A 16,915-nucleotide genomic window follows, 5' to 3' on the forward strand; every position below is an offset into this window, starting at 1 on the left:
GAGATATCCTTTAAGAGTAAACATGAAAATATGGTATTTTTACTAAGTTTGATGGAGAACTGATACATCTCTCCTGTGTTTGGGTAGATAAGTGGGGTGATTGAGTTAAGAGGAGATGAGAAGAGTGTTTGCAGGGCTACTGGGAAATGAATTAATTAATTTAGCCCATTTTTCTAACAAGCTTTTTATAAAAGTTGAGTGTTTCTGTTGTCCAAAATTTTTAATACATTTCATTTTAAGCCATTCTATTTTATGGATAGGAGCTACATACAAGGAGAAATACTACTTCTTTCTTTTCTTTCTAATTCTTTTCTTTCAAATTGTCCTTGGAGCCACTAACTGTACCTTTCTGTCTATTCCCTGAGAAGATGCCCTGGATTTAAAGACTATGTATTAGCACAAGTAATTGAAAAAACAGCTTATTTTCTGACACTGACACTCCTTTCCTTCAACTCCTTCAGAAGGCTGACAGCCCATCTCATTCCCATCACTGTTATCCCACCAGCTTCTCTGCAGTTCAGCACTGCATTTGGCCTGCTCTGCTAGTCTTTCCGAGTCCTTTATTTCTGAGCTGCAAAATCTCCATCCACAAGAATTCAGGTAGGCACTGAAGTAATTTGACACTGCTAAAGTTTCAAGTTGTCAATTTTAGCAATTTGTCTTCATGTGTGTTTTGCTAGATGCTGGTTTAACTTCTGATTTTGCAATATGGTCTTTGTAGAGATTTTTTTCAGCTTTCAGTAGAATAAAAGAACAGGAGGGAGCAGACCTGGTGAGGAACAGGCGCTTTGTGGCTAAGAAGCAATTTCCTTGTTATTTGAAAAAGTCTGCTTGGAATGGCTATGGGAGAGCTTACAGACAAAATGATTGTTCCCATTTTCTATGTGATAATTGCTCATGAGGAGGTCTTGGGGTCAGGGATTTCTTTTCCTCCTGTCTACATGGTTGTTTCACAGGTGGTCTGCGAGAAGTCCACAGAAACATGCCCCAGCAGCATGACAAGCTTTTAGGTGTGCTTGGCTTCATGATACTGGAAATGCTCTGGAGAGAAGAGCCAGAGAGGTCTTGCTGTAGGCTCACTAGACAGGAAGAGCAATGTCTGGTTTGAGACCAGAAAGACACAAGACACCATCAGTGGGTTGATTCCTTTCTTCATGCCAGTTCCCACCTCCTTCTCCCATTTTGATACCAGTTTGACCCAGAGGAGATTTCTGTGACTGTAAAAAGCGGCCAAAAAATATTTTTTTGGAAAGAGACTGTGAAAGGAAAACAGTACCTCATCAACAGTACCCAAGGACATGGCATCCTTTGGTGGGTTGACCCTGGCTGAATGCCAGGTGCCCACCAAAACCGCTATATCACTCCCCCTCAGACTGGACAGGGAAAATATTCACAAACTGGGAAGGTTCATGAGTTAAGGGCAGGGAGAGATCACTCATCAAATACCATCACAATCAAAACAGACTGAACTTAGGGATATCAACTGAATTTATTATTACCAAAACCAGAGCAGGATAATAAGAAATAAAATAAATATTAAAAACACCTTGTCCCCATCCCTCCCTCCTTCCTGAACTCTGTTTCATCCCCCTCAGCAGTGCAGGGAGAAAAGGAATGGGGGCTACGACCTGTTTGTTACAGCTTGGTTTTTCTGCAGCTTCCTTCTCAGGCAGAAGAGTCCGTCCCTGCTCCAGTGTGGGGTCCTTCCCATAGGAGACAGTTCTCCATGAACTTCATCGATATGAGTCCTTTCCACAGTCCTTCACAAACTGCTGCAGCATGGGCCACTTTTTCATGGGGTGCAGTCCTTTAAGGACAGGCTGCTTCCCCACAGGGTCACAAGTCCTAACAGGAGACCTGCTCTCTTCAAGGGTTTGCAGGTCCTTGACAGAAGCCTGTTCCACCATGGGCCTCCCACGGGGCCACAGCCTCCTCTCAGACACTCTCTTGCTCTAGCATGGGTCTCTTCCATGGGTTGTGAGTGGATCTCTGCATCCCTCCATGGGCTGTAGGGGAACTTCCATTCTGGTGCTTGAAGGACCTCCACCCCTCGTTCTCCACTGGCTTTGGTGTCTGCAGAGCTGTCTCTCACATGTTCTCACCCTGCTCTTCTCTGGCTGCAATCACAACTCTGCAATAACTTTTTCTCTCTTCTTAAATCTGTTATCACAGAGGAATTACCAGTATCTCTGACTGGCCCAGCCATGGCCAGTGTTGGGTCCATCTTGGAGCCACCAGGGATTGGCTCTGCTGGACCTGGAGGAAGATTCTGGAAGCTTCTCACAGAATTCACCCCTGTTGCCCCCCTGCTATCAAAACCTGGTCACACACACCCAATACACATCTATTTCTGTCATTGCTGCAGGTTTGATTCTCGAGTCTCTCCCAGGATGAATCAATTCCTGTTACTGGCAGTTACACTTTCCAGGCTGAATCATATATTTGCACCTCTGAGGTCTCACTGGGCAATCAGGTGGAAAAGCACTGATGCATTAGCAACAGTAGAAGACCATGGGATTGTAAAAATCTGACCCATTTAGAGAAAATGTACTGCTTATAACTCAAATAGGCCACCCTGAAAACAAAATGTGAGATCAAACTACCAAAATAAGTGGTATGCCTCAAACTATTTATTCAGACAATCCTAGCAAGTTGCTCCAGCCCCCATTCATGTTAACTTGCCCTTAATATGACCCTTTTGATCTCTACACCTTCCTGGGAAGGGGACGTGGAGAGGGAGGTGCTGAGATCTTCTCTCATGTGGGAATGGATCAAAGCTCTGACGGAGGAGATTTAGGTTGGACATTAAGGAAGCATTTCTTTACTGAAAGAATGTTCATGCACTGGAACAATCTTCCAGGAGAGGTGGTCAATGTCCCAAGCCTGGCAGTGTTTAAGAGACAGTCAGACCTCATAATGTTCTTTAACTCTGGTCAGCCCTGAAGCTGTCAGACAGTTGAAAAAGATGATCATTTTAGGTCACTTCCAACTGAAACAGTCTATTCTAATCTAGTCTATTCAATTCCTTACCAGTTAGCAGTAACACAGTTTTATGTGAAAATGGGCACAAAGCAGAATTTTCAATGTGAGTATTGTTGGGTCATTAGATCATTCAAAAGAGATGTGGAAAACACTTTTCTTCTTACCCCAGTAGAGATGGCATGAAGTCCCTTTGCCTCTGAGCACTCTGATGCAAAAACTTGGTGCAGGCCTTCAATCTGGACTTTGTGATCTATTCAAGAGTAGTCAAGGGTGTAAGAAACTATATCACTCAGAACAAGGGATCACTGTTTTTGCCACCTATCTAAGCTGCACTCAGGCAGTACCATTTATCCAGTGAGCAAAGGGTTTTCTGAGCTGATGAAAATCTTTGGCAACCCAACTTTCCGGCTGAAAACATCCAGTTCTTAGGAAGCTTATAGTGAGGTGTTGAGATCATTCATCAAGGAGGCAGTTTGTTACCTGTAATCTGCAATAATCCAGAGCCCTGGACAGCAGCAATACTGAAAGAGTTGTGGTGAAGTCTCCTAAGTACTGAGAAGAGACTAAGTCAGCCAAAGTAGCAGATCTCTACAGATTGGAGTGAAGAGGAGTGGCAGCAATAAAGGTCATGATGACAATCTCTGAAGCATGCTGCAGCACAGAGGAGCTGTGTCAGAGAGGCTGTTGCCATGACGTTTCTTTGGATAAACATTTGGAGTCCTTGGGCTCACTGATGTGGTGCTACTTCAAGAGCCAAAAACTCTCTTGCTACTTTAATTGAAACCCTATTGCTTAAAGAGCATTTAGCCCCATCTCAGTTGTGAAAACACTGCCTTGAATGAGTATAGCATCTCTGAGAGGAGGCATCCTTCAAATTAGATTCAGTCACACTTAGAAAAGAGAAATGTTCTTGTGGTTTAATCTGAAATGAGGATCCTTGTCCTTGGTTTCTACAGACCGTAATTTTGTCCTCTGGCAGGTCACTTTGGAACAGTCTGATTTTAGTGGCACATAAGCAAAACAACTGCCTTGGCCCCTAGACTGGGTGTGGGTGAGAAGCAGAACACGTTATGCAGTACACAGAGGGAAGGGCACAAGACTGACTCTATGAACCTGCCTTTTATTTTGCTTTGCACACTAAGTTAAAAACAAGAAAACAAAGCATCCATTGATTTCAGCTCCAGCCTCCAGAAGTGTACAACCCCTTTTTCTGTGCTGTTTATCTCTTGGAACATCAACTCCAAAATGACCTGTCCCAAATTTACAAGTGCTAGACATCTCTGAAAACTGCCTTCTGGAGATCTGTAATCAAACAGTAATGCACATTTTATGGGAGGCACCTAGTCTTGATCTTAAATGAGATTATGAGACCAAATTAATAGCTGCTAGTTAGAGTCCATTAATAACTTTAGTGGTATGTGCCATACAAGTTTTAATAGGGTTTTCTGGGAAGGACATGGCTCTGTCAGTGCCTCGTGTGAGCTGCAATTTGGAGCTGCCTGTAGCTTTGTCCCACTAGTGTTCAAGCAAGAGGAAAGCTTTGTGTGTGCTCTAAGTGGATTTAATTCAGGTATATTGGAGAAAAAGCTGAAGAATAGAAAGGACCATTAGAAGAGCAATTTTATCTTTCTCCTAAAATGCTTTCTCTATTCAAAAGTACTTTCAAACAGGGAGTTCTGTGTTTCCATTACACCTTTGGTATGTGTCTTTGATTTTATCAGCTTGTGTCTAATTTCTCTGTCAGGGTTTGGTAAGCTGTTGACTGTTCATTTAACACAACAGCTTTGAAAACAATTTTGAATATTGTGTATGAGTCACTGTACTGAAGGGAAGAGGATGAAAAGGAATAAGTGTAGAGAAAAAAGGTGCTGTTAAATGTGAAAAAGGTAGACAGATGTACCAATACACATGCAGCAACCCAGGGGCTTCTCCTGGAATAGTGCTCAGGGGTCTGCAAAGGCAGAGCTCAGAAGAGTGTGCTTTGTCACATCCATGTCTAACAAGGTCGTTTATGGGAGCATCAGGATTTGTCAGCAGTCTTCTTGTCGTTAAAGAAAATTGGTCTGATACATGACATAATTTTCAAGAAAAAGAAGAAGTCAGATTCACCAATAGTCAGCAAGTCTCACAAGTTCCCACAGCAGCAGTGTCCTGAAAACTGGGCACCCAGTAGGGCTAAGCTGTGAGTATTCCTGTTTATGTTCCTGAGAGAAGATAACCCAAAGTACTCCAAATTTTCTTTTGCTAGAGCAAAGTTAGGGTTTTCTCATATTTGAAGAAGATGTAGTGTATTCCGTGTGAAGGTGGTTAACAACTGCTTGTGGCTGGTTATCTCTCATTCTGATCCATCTGGCCAAAACCCATTTCTGCCTCTCTTGTCTGCTTCACATCCCCTAAGATTAAATTCAAATCCTAACCCTGTTTCAATTAACCTCCACCACACCAGTTTGTTTTCCTTCTGGTTTGGTCACCAACATTTTTGTCTTTAACCTTAAAGATCTTTTTGTATGTATTCATTGATCAGCCATGTTCTTCTTGCAATGCTGGCTCCCTTCAGATTCTTCCTCCTTTTCTCCTGCCATTTCCATTTTGATGTGCTACTGGATGTAGATCAGGCATATTTATCTTCTGTATTACTGCTTACATTGCTGCAAGCCACCCCTTTATTCTAGGGTGCAAAGTCTATGGGATAAAAGGGAACAAACCGTGAGGCAGTTTTCTGGACATTTTTACCCCAACAAAAACATGGATTTAGAGACTTGGGTAGCAGAAAGCAGCTCTGCTTGTGTTCTGAGATAAATCAGCTGATCACAGTGACCCTTTAAAGGTCCTTTAGACTCTTGGATTTTGTTTATCTGTACAAGCTGCATCAATATGTTTTTCTGGTTGCAAAAAGTTTCCTATTTCCAAACATGATGAAAACTTCTAAGCTCATAAGTAAATATTTCTTTCTTAACTGCAGAAAAGGTAAAGAGATGACTACTGGTACCAAGCAAGACGTATTAATGTGTGTCTGAGGCAGAAGGATTTCACTTGTTTCCATGGACCTTGAGGGATCAATGTGAAAAAGAAGTTTAAAGACAAATGACGAGACTGAAAAAAAGCTAATTTCCTGAAGCAGTTAAACTAGGCTAAAGACGTCCATTGTTGAAATTTTCTTCCCAAAGAAATTTCACCCCAGGGAAACCTTAGTCCTTAGTATGTTTTTAAGAAGGGGAGAAACCTCCAGGGAGGAATTCACAGAACAATTTGGGAATCTTAATTCTAGTGAACTGCCAGGACCAGATGGTGTTAATCCCAAGCTGTGAGGGATCTCAGCTCCAAAACTGGAAAGCTTCTGACAAACACATGCAATATATTCCTTAAAATAGGAGTTCTTCCTGGTTGCTGTAAAAGTGTTACCAGGGAGCATCATTTTCAAAGTGCACTGAAGAGTGACCTCAGGAGCTGCAGGTGAATGAGCAATAACCTACATAGAGGGGAAGCATTTCAGGCCAGTCAAAACAGAAACATATGCTTAGAAAAACAGAATTACATCATCTGAACAACAATATGGTTTCTGATGGAAGTCCTCAACTGGTCTTTGAAGTTATTTGAAGATTTTATTTAAAATATTGGGAAGAAAAACCTGGCATATATCATCCAGGTTTCTGGGAGGTTTTGGTGATGTTTTTAACATAAAGTCCTTTTTCCTTGTTAGACAGGTAATTTTTGTTCTGAATTAAATATTAGCTAGGCATCAAATGTTTTAAGTCCTGGCTGTTTTTTGAAATGTAGGTCACCTAGCAGCAGCATGCAAAGATCTGTGCTGGGATTGCTCTTGACCAATTTTATTGATGATTTTAAGGCTAAGTTGAAGGTGTAGTCATTACATATCACTATTCATGTCAGAAAAAACTAGAGGAGCTTACAAAATGTAGAAAGTCGTTCTTCATCCCTACTATATTTTTTCACTTCAGTGAACAAAATCATAGGTAAATTTTAAGTTGCACACATATAGAATCACATACAATAGGATTTTTTTTATTATTATTATTATTTTATTTTTTTTTTACTGAAATGACAATGAAGAACAGGGAAGCTTTTCTTCAGAAGCAGAGGTTTAGGAGTGGTTATTGACAGTGATTCAGTCTGCTACACCTAGGCAAGAAAGAGCAATGAGAAAGTCTTGCTTCAGGTCTCCAGGAAATGAAAGTTATAGTCACAAGTAGCAGATATTTGAATATCCTTAAAACGAATGAAAGGAAATAATTCTGCAGAATTCAGTGCTAACAGCATATCATAAAAATTAAGATCTACAAGTCCTAAAGGGTTAGACCATTCTGTTACCATTAACAGTTTTGCAGCAGACAAATTATATGACCAATGTCAGACATCACATGCTGGGTTATAAACTGCACTTCTGTGAAGTGAAATGAAGAAAAATACCTTCCATAGAATAGTACAAAAAGAGAGGCATTAGTTGGACAGATGTTATCTTCCTCTGATACAGAAGAATGACCTGAAGTGGTGAGTTAAAACACAACTTGCTGTTGAATTCTGATGACCCATCTCAGACTTTTGTATTTCTTAGGAAGGCAATGCCTATCTGTGTGTTTGCATCGTTTGTATGAGTTTCCTCATTAGACACTGGTATTTTATGGAGAACGGAACTTCAAATAAAGTCAAATTAAATTGATGGCAATTTGAAATGTTTTTTGCCTTCTTTTCCCTTTTTATGTTATGTATAGTTTGTAGCAGTGTGGCAAATTGATATTGTTACTGCAACCAGTCCAAAGCATCTCTTGAGAAAGCCCTTTGGGTTGGCACAGACAGTCACTGTATCCAAAACTCACAGGCACACCACAGATAAGTAAAGAAAGACGGAAAGGCTCTCCTGTATGGTATTCCAGAGAGGTTTATTAGAACCCCACCAAAGGGATCCAGTGACAAAAGACCAAGACTTCCTGCAGTGTCTCAGGTTAAGTATAGGGTCAGGGGCCCATAGTCTCGGGGCACAGGGGTGGCACAGGGGCAAAGCAAAGGTCACTGGACTACAGGGGACAAGGTAAATTTAACCAGTGTTGCAGAGCACCATGGGGAAAGCACTGTGTCTCGTCACAAGCAGTCAGGCCTTCTTGAAGCCTGTGACAGACTCTTCCAGGGCATATGCCCAGAAATTCCCCTAATAGGCTCAAGGGCTTCCTCAATAGTTAAAAAAAAAGTAATTGCATTTTGTGCATTATGGCAATGATTTACAAAGAAAATGTAGCCCACTCTGCTAAGTGTTTTCATTGGGATCCCAAAAGTAAGCAGTAGTTACTTCAGAGTCTGAAGGTCAATTTCAGCTTCATAATTTCAGAGTTTTCCAAGCCACAGAATTATATTTGAATATGTAATAAAAAATATAAAAGTAGAGAAATTGCTTTTTAAAATGAACCTGAAAAAAATTATTTATTTCAAACACAAATGTTACTGATGTAACTGCTATTTGCTATTGGGAATCTGACTGCTCTTTTACTCAGGGTAGTGTCACTTCCCACTAGACTCCAAGAAATAGAGCTTTTATTTTTTTTTTCCTTTATTTCTTGAGAGACAATTATAAGACATTTCATACCAGAACAAACTATTGATTTAGTAAAGCATGTACTGCTCAGTTAACACATGGTAACAGACATGTAACAAGTGCTGTCATTTTTCTGGTATTGAATTATAACTGCTGAGATCTGATAAAGACCTACTGAAAACAAATCTTTAAACAGCAGATACAATTACTGAAAGCACTTAAGGGGTTTATAAACAAGTGATGTGTTATTATACAAACATTGCTTAGTATTTAGTCTTAGTTTAAAGTCACCTTGGAGAATTCAACAACATCTCTTTGTTGATGTGTTTTTATATACATATGTATATGTATGATGTAAATACATTATATATACACATGTATATGTACACAACAAATACACATTGCAAATACCACCACAGATGGTTTAAAGAAGGGACTAGCAGGGGGGCTTACCTTTGAGATTTTAGGACTGAAAGTCACATTTTGAAGGAGAAATTTAAGCAAAATTCTTTGTATCGGTGACATGTATATTCTGAACCTATACACGCAGTGTCTCTCTCTCTCCCTCAAGAAATGCCATTTCTCAGAAAAGCAGTTGAGGACAAGAAAGTTCACAAAAAACTTACAAACCATTAGTTACAAGTTAGGTGCTCATATGTGAAGAGCTCCTGGATTGTTCTGTCTGGATAGGTAGGAACACAGTGGTCTGAAGCAGCAGGAGTCCCCAGTGTGACTGTGCACTAGCCAGTCCTTTGATGTCTGGGAAGAATAGCTAAGTAGTGAATAGAGACATAATTGTACCTGATATTTTTTTTCCCCAAAGCTTTACCTTTTAGGAATGAAAATCTCTTTCTCTACTCTGACCTAACACAGTAAGAAATCCTTAATATTCAGTCCAAGCAACCAACCTGTCTCAGTGGCTAAATTAGAAAGCTCTGTGCATAAATCATGTACTATGTTTAGAGCACTTCTGTCTGTCATGATCAAAAGTGTTGTGATAAAGGTAATGAATTACTCCTCTTCACTCGCTGTAATCACTGGGAGCATCAGCAGCCACAGGACCTGATGTGACCAGTACAAATGCAAGCCTTGACGTAGTCGTGACTCCACAAGGCTGATTTTCAGGCTTTGAGGAATAGTCTGTGTGGAGCAGTTGGCCTGAGGTCTTTGTTTTGTTTTGAAATCCACTCTGAAGTGCTGAGTGTAGCTGACACAAACTGGGTGTGGTTCTCCAGGGTTTGGAAAGAACAACTGCAAAGTTCTTAGGGAAAAGTTCTTTTGGAGTGCTGAGTATCCATTAGCTGGTAAATTATTTTGGCTAATTTGTTGGTGCCAAGGGTGCAGTAATGTGCAGCCAGAGTCAAGAAGATCTTGCTTGCTATAAATGAAAATGCCGTGACTGGGTTTTTTTTACTAAAGATTTTTTTAATCTTTAGTAAATTAATTAATTTTTTTTTTTCATTTTTTAAAAAAATCTTTTTACTAAGATTTGCTCTGGGATGCAGTGGGGTATTGTTAATCCTCTTGATCTCAGTCAGTTTGGGGGCAGAGAAGAAGAAAAAGAATGAGAAAGGATAAGCAGAATGCAAGGAACAAGTAAGGTATTTAATACATAGCCAGGTTTTCACAAGGAAAAGGGAGAGAGCCAAGTCATTTATGTGTGGCTCTGAATTCTTTCCAGAGGTTTCTGAAGATCAGGAATGATGTTGTTCACTGACACAGCTGGGCGTCTGCCAGGGAAGGGGGCAGGCAGAGGAGGGGGTGTGTGTGTTTGTCTTTCCCTCCACAGTATGAAATGTCTCCTTTCCTCTGCCATTGGCACTGCTCACAACCACGTCTGTTTGGAAAATGACCATCTCCCCTGTGGAATGATGAGGTTGTTTGAATCCCAAGTTTGAAGGGATGGGCGGCTGAATAACATTTATTTTTGTTTTGCTTTGTGTTTTGATAAGGTTTGGCTTTTTGGTGCCTGTGCGTAAATGTTCTAAATATGTCTTTTGTTCCTGTAATGACAATGACTTAAATGTTCCCTACTAATTTTCATTTGCATATGACTATATTTTTTTTTTATTTTCTTCATTTGATAGCTATAAGAAGGGTTTATCTGATCTCAAGTTTTTCAAAAATGTTCTGTCATCCTACAAATAGTCCTTAATAATTCTAGTGACTATTTAAAACATAATAGTTTACAGTACACTTAACAACTTATGAAAAGTAACAGGTTCTTTTTTTTTTGCCACTGCTATGCCCACAGGCAGGTTTTCTAAGGACAGGTTAAACATGTGTGTATAAACATATATAATAGCTAAATACAAATACACATTTCAGCAATAATTTTAGAAAAAACGAAACATTAATAGCATTTGAGGAAAAAAAAAACAAAACCAAACAGGCTTTTTGACACATAAAGTCTTCATCAGACAAGCTGGTATTTTTGAAACTACCTTCTCATTGGTTTCCAGGGGTCTTTAAGTCCTCTCAGTGTTCAGGGCATGGGAGTAGTGGCCTACAAACAGTGGGATAAGGGCCAGGAAGTCTTGCATCTGCCACTGTTTCAATGAGCACTGGTGTATCACACTTTATATGCCAAATCAGTTGGCAAAGAGACAATTTTTACTTGCAACAACTGACTGTGTGCAGTTCAAACAGCTCATCTTCCACTGCTGTCCTGTGCTAGATGCCGTGTGCAGTGGCTCACTTGATCTCACACACGTGTTCTTGCCAGCACTCATCACCTACAGCCAGGATTAAGCCACTAAAGACAGGCATGGGCAGGCAGCAGTGTGTTGACTGGCTGGGCTCCAGGGGCCATTCCTCACGGAAAGCCTTCATCAGGCTCCCCCGTGCCTTTCGGGAACACACACATTGTGGTGCATGTTGAGTCAACATGTGGCTCACATTGAGTCTATTCCTGTCTCCACTCCCAATCCCTTGTGTGACTCTGTGGTGAGGAAGGTGACAGGCCTTACCTTCTGCCTTTGCTCAGGTATCAACCCAATGCTCAGAAAAGGAGAGCAAATACTCCTATTAATGTCCCTGTGGGACTGCATCTTCCCTCAGGCAAAAATGTCTTGCCTCATATATGGGCTAGGGGAGCCTGGAGAAATGAAAGGTTGCCTAGATATTAGCCACTTCAGGGGAATCAGGCTCTATTAGCTATGTTTTCTCTTTAAAATGGACAAAATGAGAATTTGGATCTGTCTGAACAGTGTCTTTTTGCAAGAAAATCTGTCTGGGTGAAGCAGCACTGTTGCCCTTGTCCAGACACAATGAGGAGGTCTCATAGAGGCTAAATTGTTGCTTTTCTATCTGCTTTTACACCCAATAAGAAGAATCACTTCCTCTTTTAATATCAGTTTCCTACAAGGGTAGCGTGTACAATGTTCCTGTTCTGCAGTAATGAAGTGGAATAGGTCATATCAGGGCGGTCTTAATACATACACGCACACTGAAAGCAAACCCAAACCTAATGTTAGTGAGAACACTGTGCTGAATGGGGATCTGAGCTGCTCTAGACCCTCTGATCAAATTAAAGCTGAACTTAATGTGATGAAATCTGCCCCAAAACCTCTGCAGAAACCCTTTGAGTAGAGTCTTTGTTTTAGCAAATGAGGGAGAGATGACTGAGATTACCAATGCCACTGTGGCCAGCAAATTTTTTCTGGCCAGACTGCACTGCAAAAACTTGTCTCGTTCCATGCTGAACAAGTAACAGATTTGACATTCAACAACTCTTTGGAAGGAGGCAAGCTTAGAAATGGTGATTCCTGACAAGAGCTAAGGAGGATGATGAACAGCACTAGCAGATAAAACACCAGGAAAATTGTTTTCGTGACTATTTAGTTTTGAGAAGTATTCCCATACTCAAGCTCCACTGGGTGTTTACCTTGCTAGGCACTATGTTGGAGGCACACCTGCTTGCATCAGCTCCGTGGCACGGGTCCAGCTGTGACATGGAAGTCCTCTGTGAGCGAGGAGAGCTGCTTCTGCAATCAGCCACACCTGGTCATTAGTGAGCAATTTCATAGCCATAACCACAAGGCACTGAAATTTACTTAGTGACAGCAATGTTTGATTTTACATAGGATTGCTTCAGAGCTGGAAGTTCTGTGATGCTTACAAGAACAGAGGTGATAACGTGTATTATGTTTCCAGAAAGGAGCACCTAGTGTGACACTAGAGTGTTAAAAGGCATAGAAAGAGGGGGAATTAGGAGAAGAAAGAACAGGAATGAAGGAAAACACTTTGAGTTTATTCCCTATATTACAGGCAAAGTTCATAAAATATTCAGCACTTGAACTCTGAGTATGTGGTCAGAATTTCCTCTCACTTCTGAATGACCTGCTGCACAAACATTGGGTTGTTGACGTATAATAACTGCCTTCAAACAGGATATTATTCAGCACTCTGAAATAATCTAAAACTCATTTGAAATAGCCAGGTTAATCCCCATCACCTGCGAGTGAGGAATAAAAAATAAATTATTCACAACCCGTTACTTCCCTAGTAAAGCACCACAGATTTTTGTGACTGTTAATGTGTCTGGAATCAATTACACTGCTGTACATTCTTTTAGAGTCTTAAAAGTATTTTTAAGTTTGGTTTTAAACATGGACAGTGGCATACTTTCCCAAACGTGAATTCACAGCATGTGTTTTAAGGTGTTTTGGACAAATCAAGACTTGTTTAGAAAACAAACACATTAAAGGAAGAAAGGAGAAATATTTCCATTTAAAGAAGAGGGTTTGTCTACAAGGGGTTTGCTTTTAGCTTAAATCATACCAAGTGAGCTGGTAGGAATGATGAGATGTGGACAGATTCCCAAATCTTACTGGAAAGAAGCAGTTTCATCTGGTTAGTTTATATGAGATAAAAGCAACATGGGTTATAGTCGTAGAGTACCAAAATCTTCCTCTTGTGAAGAAATATTGATTGGACTTATTTCATTTAAATCCTAATTATTTATCCTTAAAGAAATGGCAAATAGAAATGTGCTATGGAGCAAATCAGCTATCACCCTGTATTTTCCCTGCTCTGTCATCAGGGCTGGATCACCCACAGTCAGGTTTTCCACCTGCCAACAATTAAGTTCCTCTTCCTGTAACCTACACAACCCCTTTAAAAGATACGTCCTCCCAACCTGTTTTTCTGTGTTTTTACAGTCTGTTGGAGGAAGACAGGGCACAGAAGTGTGCTAGAAAAGCACATCTTCCTGGATAGGGAAGGCTGAAAGGTTAAATATTTGCCCCCTGCCCCCCCCAAAAAAGGGCGGAGAGATCTGAGGGAAAACTATTTGGTTTATAGTTAGAGGGAATAGGAGTTCACATTTTTATGTACTTTATGTCCTTTGAGATTTCTCCCCATTTACAGAGGCGACTGCACAAGTTAACAGACCTCTTTGGAGGCCTTCTGGACATCAGGTACCTTGGACAGTTTCAAGCCTTTTTTGGGGCATGTTCCCTAGTAAGGTGGATTTCACAGTTACTGAGAGGGTCTCAGTGAAATCATCCTTTGGTCATGAGGGGAAAATACTTCCTAGGCAGCTCTCTGAGGCTGCTAGGTCTATTACTGCCTTTCCTCCACCATTCCTGACTTTGCTGCTTCCATCTGTTCTCCAAAAATGTGCTTTTGAGAGGTGAAAGGGGATACTTTTGTCTGTGTATTTTGCTGACAGTGATCACAGTAACAGTTAATACCACAGCATTTAAAACATGATTATTCCAGTTGTACATTTAACAGCCTTCAGAGACAATATTAGAATATTTCTTTTGCCAATCAAAAGAATATAAATTCTTGTCAGACAGCTTTGGAAGCAGGTGTGTAATGTACTGGATCTGAAAATTAATTCATTTTCAGCCCAGACAGCCAACAAAGCTGTACTGAGCTTTTCCAGCACTTCATATCCCAAAAGGGTATCACACTGAGCTAGCAACTGGCCTTAGAGAAGGAAGGACTGAAACCCAAGAGCAGACACTGACACATTGCCTGACCCTGGCAGAGTGGAGCAGCTAGTATTGGCTAACCAATATCTGCAAATGGGTTCCTCTGGAGGCACCTTCTTGTTCCGTGTATCTCATAAGATTAGAACCACACCTAAACTAAACTTCAGCAATTTAGGATTTTTTGAAACACTTTTGATCCACTCTTTTACCCTATAAAACCCTATTGCTCTTAATGCTGGAGAGATGTCAGCAGTTGTCTGAGTGAGAGCTCTTGCTTATTTTCTTATTTATTGCTAATCATCTTGGCTTCCTTTGGTTTGTTTTGAGAGGGCAGAGGAAAGTAATGCTCACGGGCACCAAAGCACCTGAGTTTGTGGAAGGCCAAATCATTTCTGTGACTTGGAGGAGCACAATGAGGAGGATTGCTATGCGGAGAGAGGTTCTGGCCAGGTAGCCCATGTGCCACCAGAACAGAGTACAGACAGCAAGAAGTCAAGAAAGAGCACTGGTCAGCGCCATGAATGTTGGCCTTTCATGAGGGAGAGTAGTGAATGGACTGAAAGGGAAAAGCAGTGTGTTTTGTGATGGTGGGAGAGGGAGAATGCAGGTGAGCATTGGGGTAAGCAAGGGAAGGGGATGCAAGGTGGGATTGTTTGATCAAGAATAGGCAGCTCTCATTGAAATCCTTTGTCTTTTAGTTCTGCTAGACCCAAGTCATTCTAGTGGATTTTATCCTCAAAATTTCAAAGCTTTTCCATTAGAATTCCCTATGGAAGCTATCTAACAGAGACACCAAGGCTTTCTGAGTAGTGACACTCACCTGCCAGAGCTCCTACCTTCTGCACTTCCTCTCAGTGTGCTGGGCAGACTATGCCATGGTCCTTACTTCAGAAAAACTGGATCCTTTCACATATGTCAAACAAACCATCCTAGATCTGATAATCACTTATCCGTGCCCTGGATCCATACTGTTTTTCTGCAATACATTAAGATCTGCCCATAATATAAAACTGAAAAGTAGGTGTTGGTCTCTCAGTGTCTTGGCTCAGTCACTTTACCACAAATAGTCCTTCTTGCATCACTTTGTGCTGATGGCTTCCACGCAGGTGAAGTCCCTTCAACAGATACAGCAACTCGGGAAACTGAGTTTCAGCTCCTGTCTCCTGCTAACAGACCATGGCTAGAAGAAGGGCACGGTGTGTTGAGACTATGCAGAGCTGGAGTTAATGCAGCACAAATGATAAATTATACAAATGGATTAAAGTGAAGTTTGCCCTCATTTTATGGCACAGTGCACAAACACAGCTTAACTACATCTTGGGGTGCCTGTCTGCATTCTCACAGGTTCTGCTTCAGGATCCTCTAGAGCCTCAGTGCTGTTTGTGCCACTTCTGTCAGGGTATTACAAATAACACTGCTCTGGGACCTCTTTGGTTCTGGCACCTTCTTGAAATTTTCTTTTAATTTTATATTCCTAACAAATTAGTGTTGCCATTACTTTTTACAGTGCTTCCTGGAGGTAAAAACTGTGTTTTTATTAGGGAGGCTATCAGGATGACAACACCTTGACAACTTAAAAACTCTTCTGTTTGTTAGGGGATCTTCTAGCACAAGAAGAATTTTAAATAGTCAGGAGCATGGAGAGAATAGCAGCTGCAGAATCTCATTGCAAAGACATGGTAGCAGATAAGGGCAACAAGGGTGGGAAGTCCTGGACAGAGTTTTAACTCTTTCCAGACACCATGTTACTGTCAATTCCAGACTGTAGCAAATACCTTAAGTGACATGTATGATGGCACTGTGGTGAATGAAAGCAGATGAATCTAATCATAAAGCCGTGTATCTGCTCCCAGAGGGAGACCAGAAACAGTAGGACTTCTTTCTAAGTATGTTATACTAGAAACAGACATTTAGTAAGAGTTTTGTGGTTTGGGATTTTTTCACTTAATTCAAAGCCAGGCATTATCACTTAACAGCTGTTTTATGAGACTTGATTTAGCGTTTTTTTTTTTTTTTATTTCAACGTGTTTCTCCTATGCCTATGTAACTCAAGGGAAGAATGCAATGGGATTGAGTTTCTAGAATTTTTTAGGCTGAGAAACACAGTGGCTAGAAGAAGCACATGTGTACATGCTTATACCTGGACACTAGATAAGCCATTTCTCAGCTGGATCTGAGTAATAATTAAACCTATTGAATGACACGGACTGGAGTATATTGTGAGCAACCTCCTCTTGACTACAGATCACTTTCTGTTCTGATAGGTATGGCACCAAATCTCTATAGTAAGGACACTGGAATTGATTCAAATGGTCAAGGAATTAACTTGTTTAAATTAATAAAATAATCATGCTTTTAAAACATGAGGTGTTTCTGAATGCTGCCACTAAAACTACAGACTGGGACTCAGGGAACATCTGATAGTTCATTAAAATGTAAAGAAAGG

This window comes from Pseudopodoces humilis, chromosome 1, assembly GCF_049639895.1.
Source record: "Pseudopodoces humilis isolate 2021_Gansu_Grassland_sample_001 chromosome 1, ASM4963989v1, whole genome shotgun sequence".
Lineage (NCBI taxonomy): Eukaryota > Metazoa > Chordata > Aves > Passeriformes > Paridae > Pseudopodoces > Pseudopodoces humilis.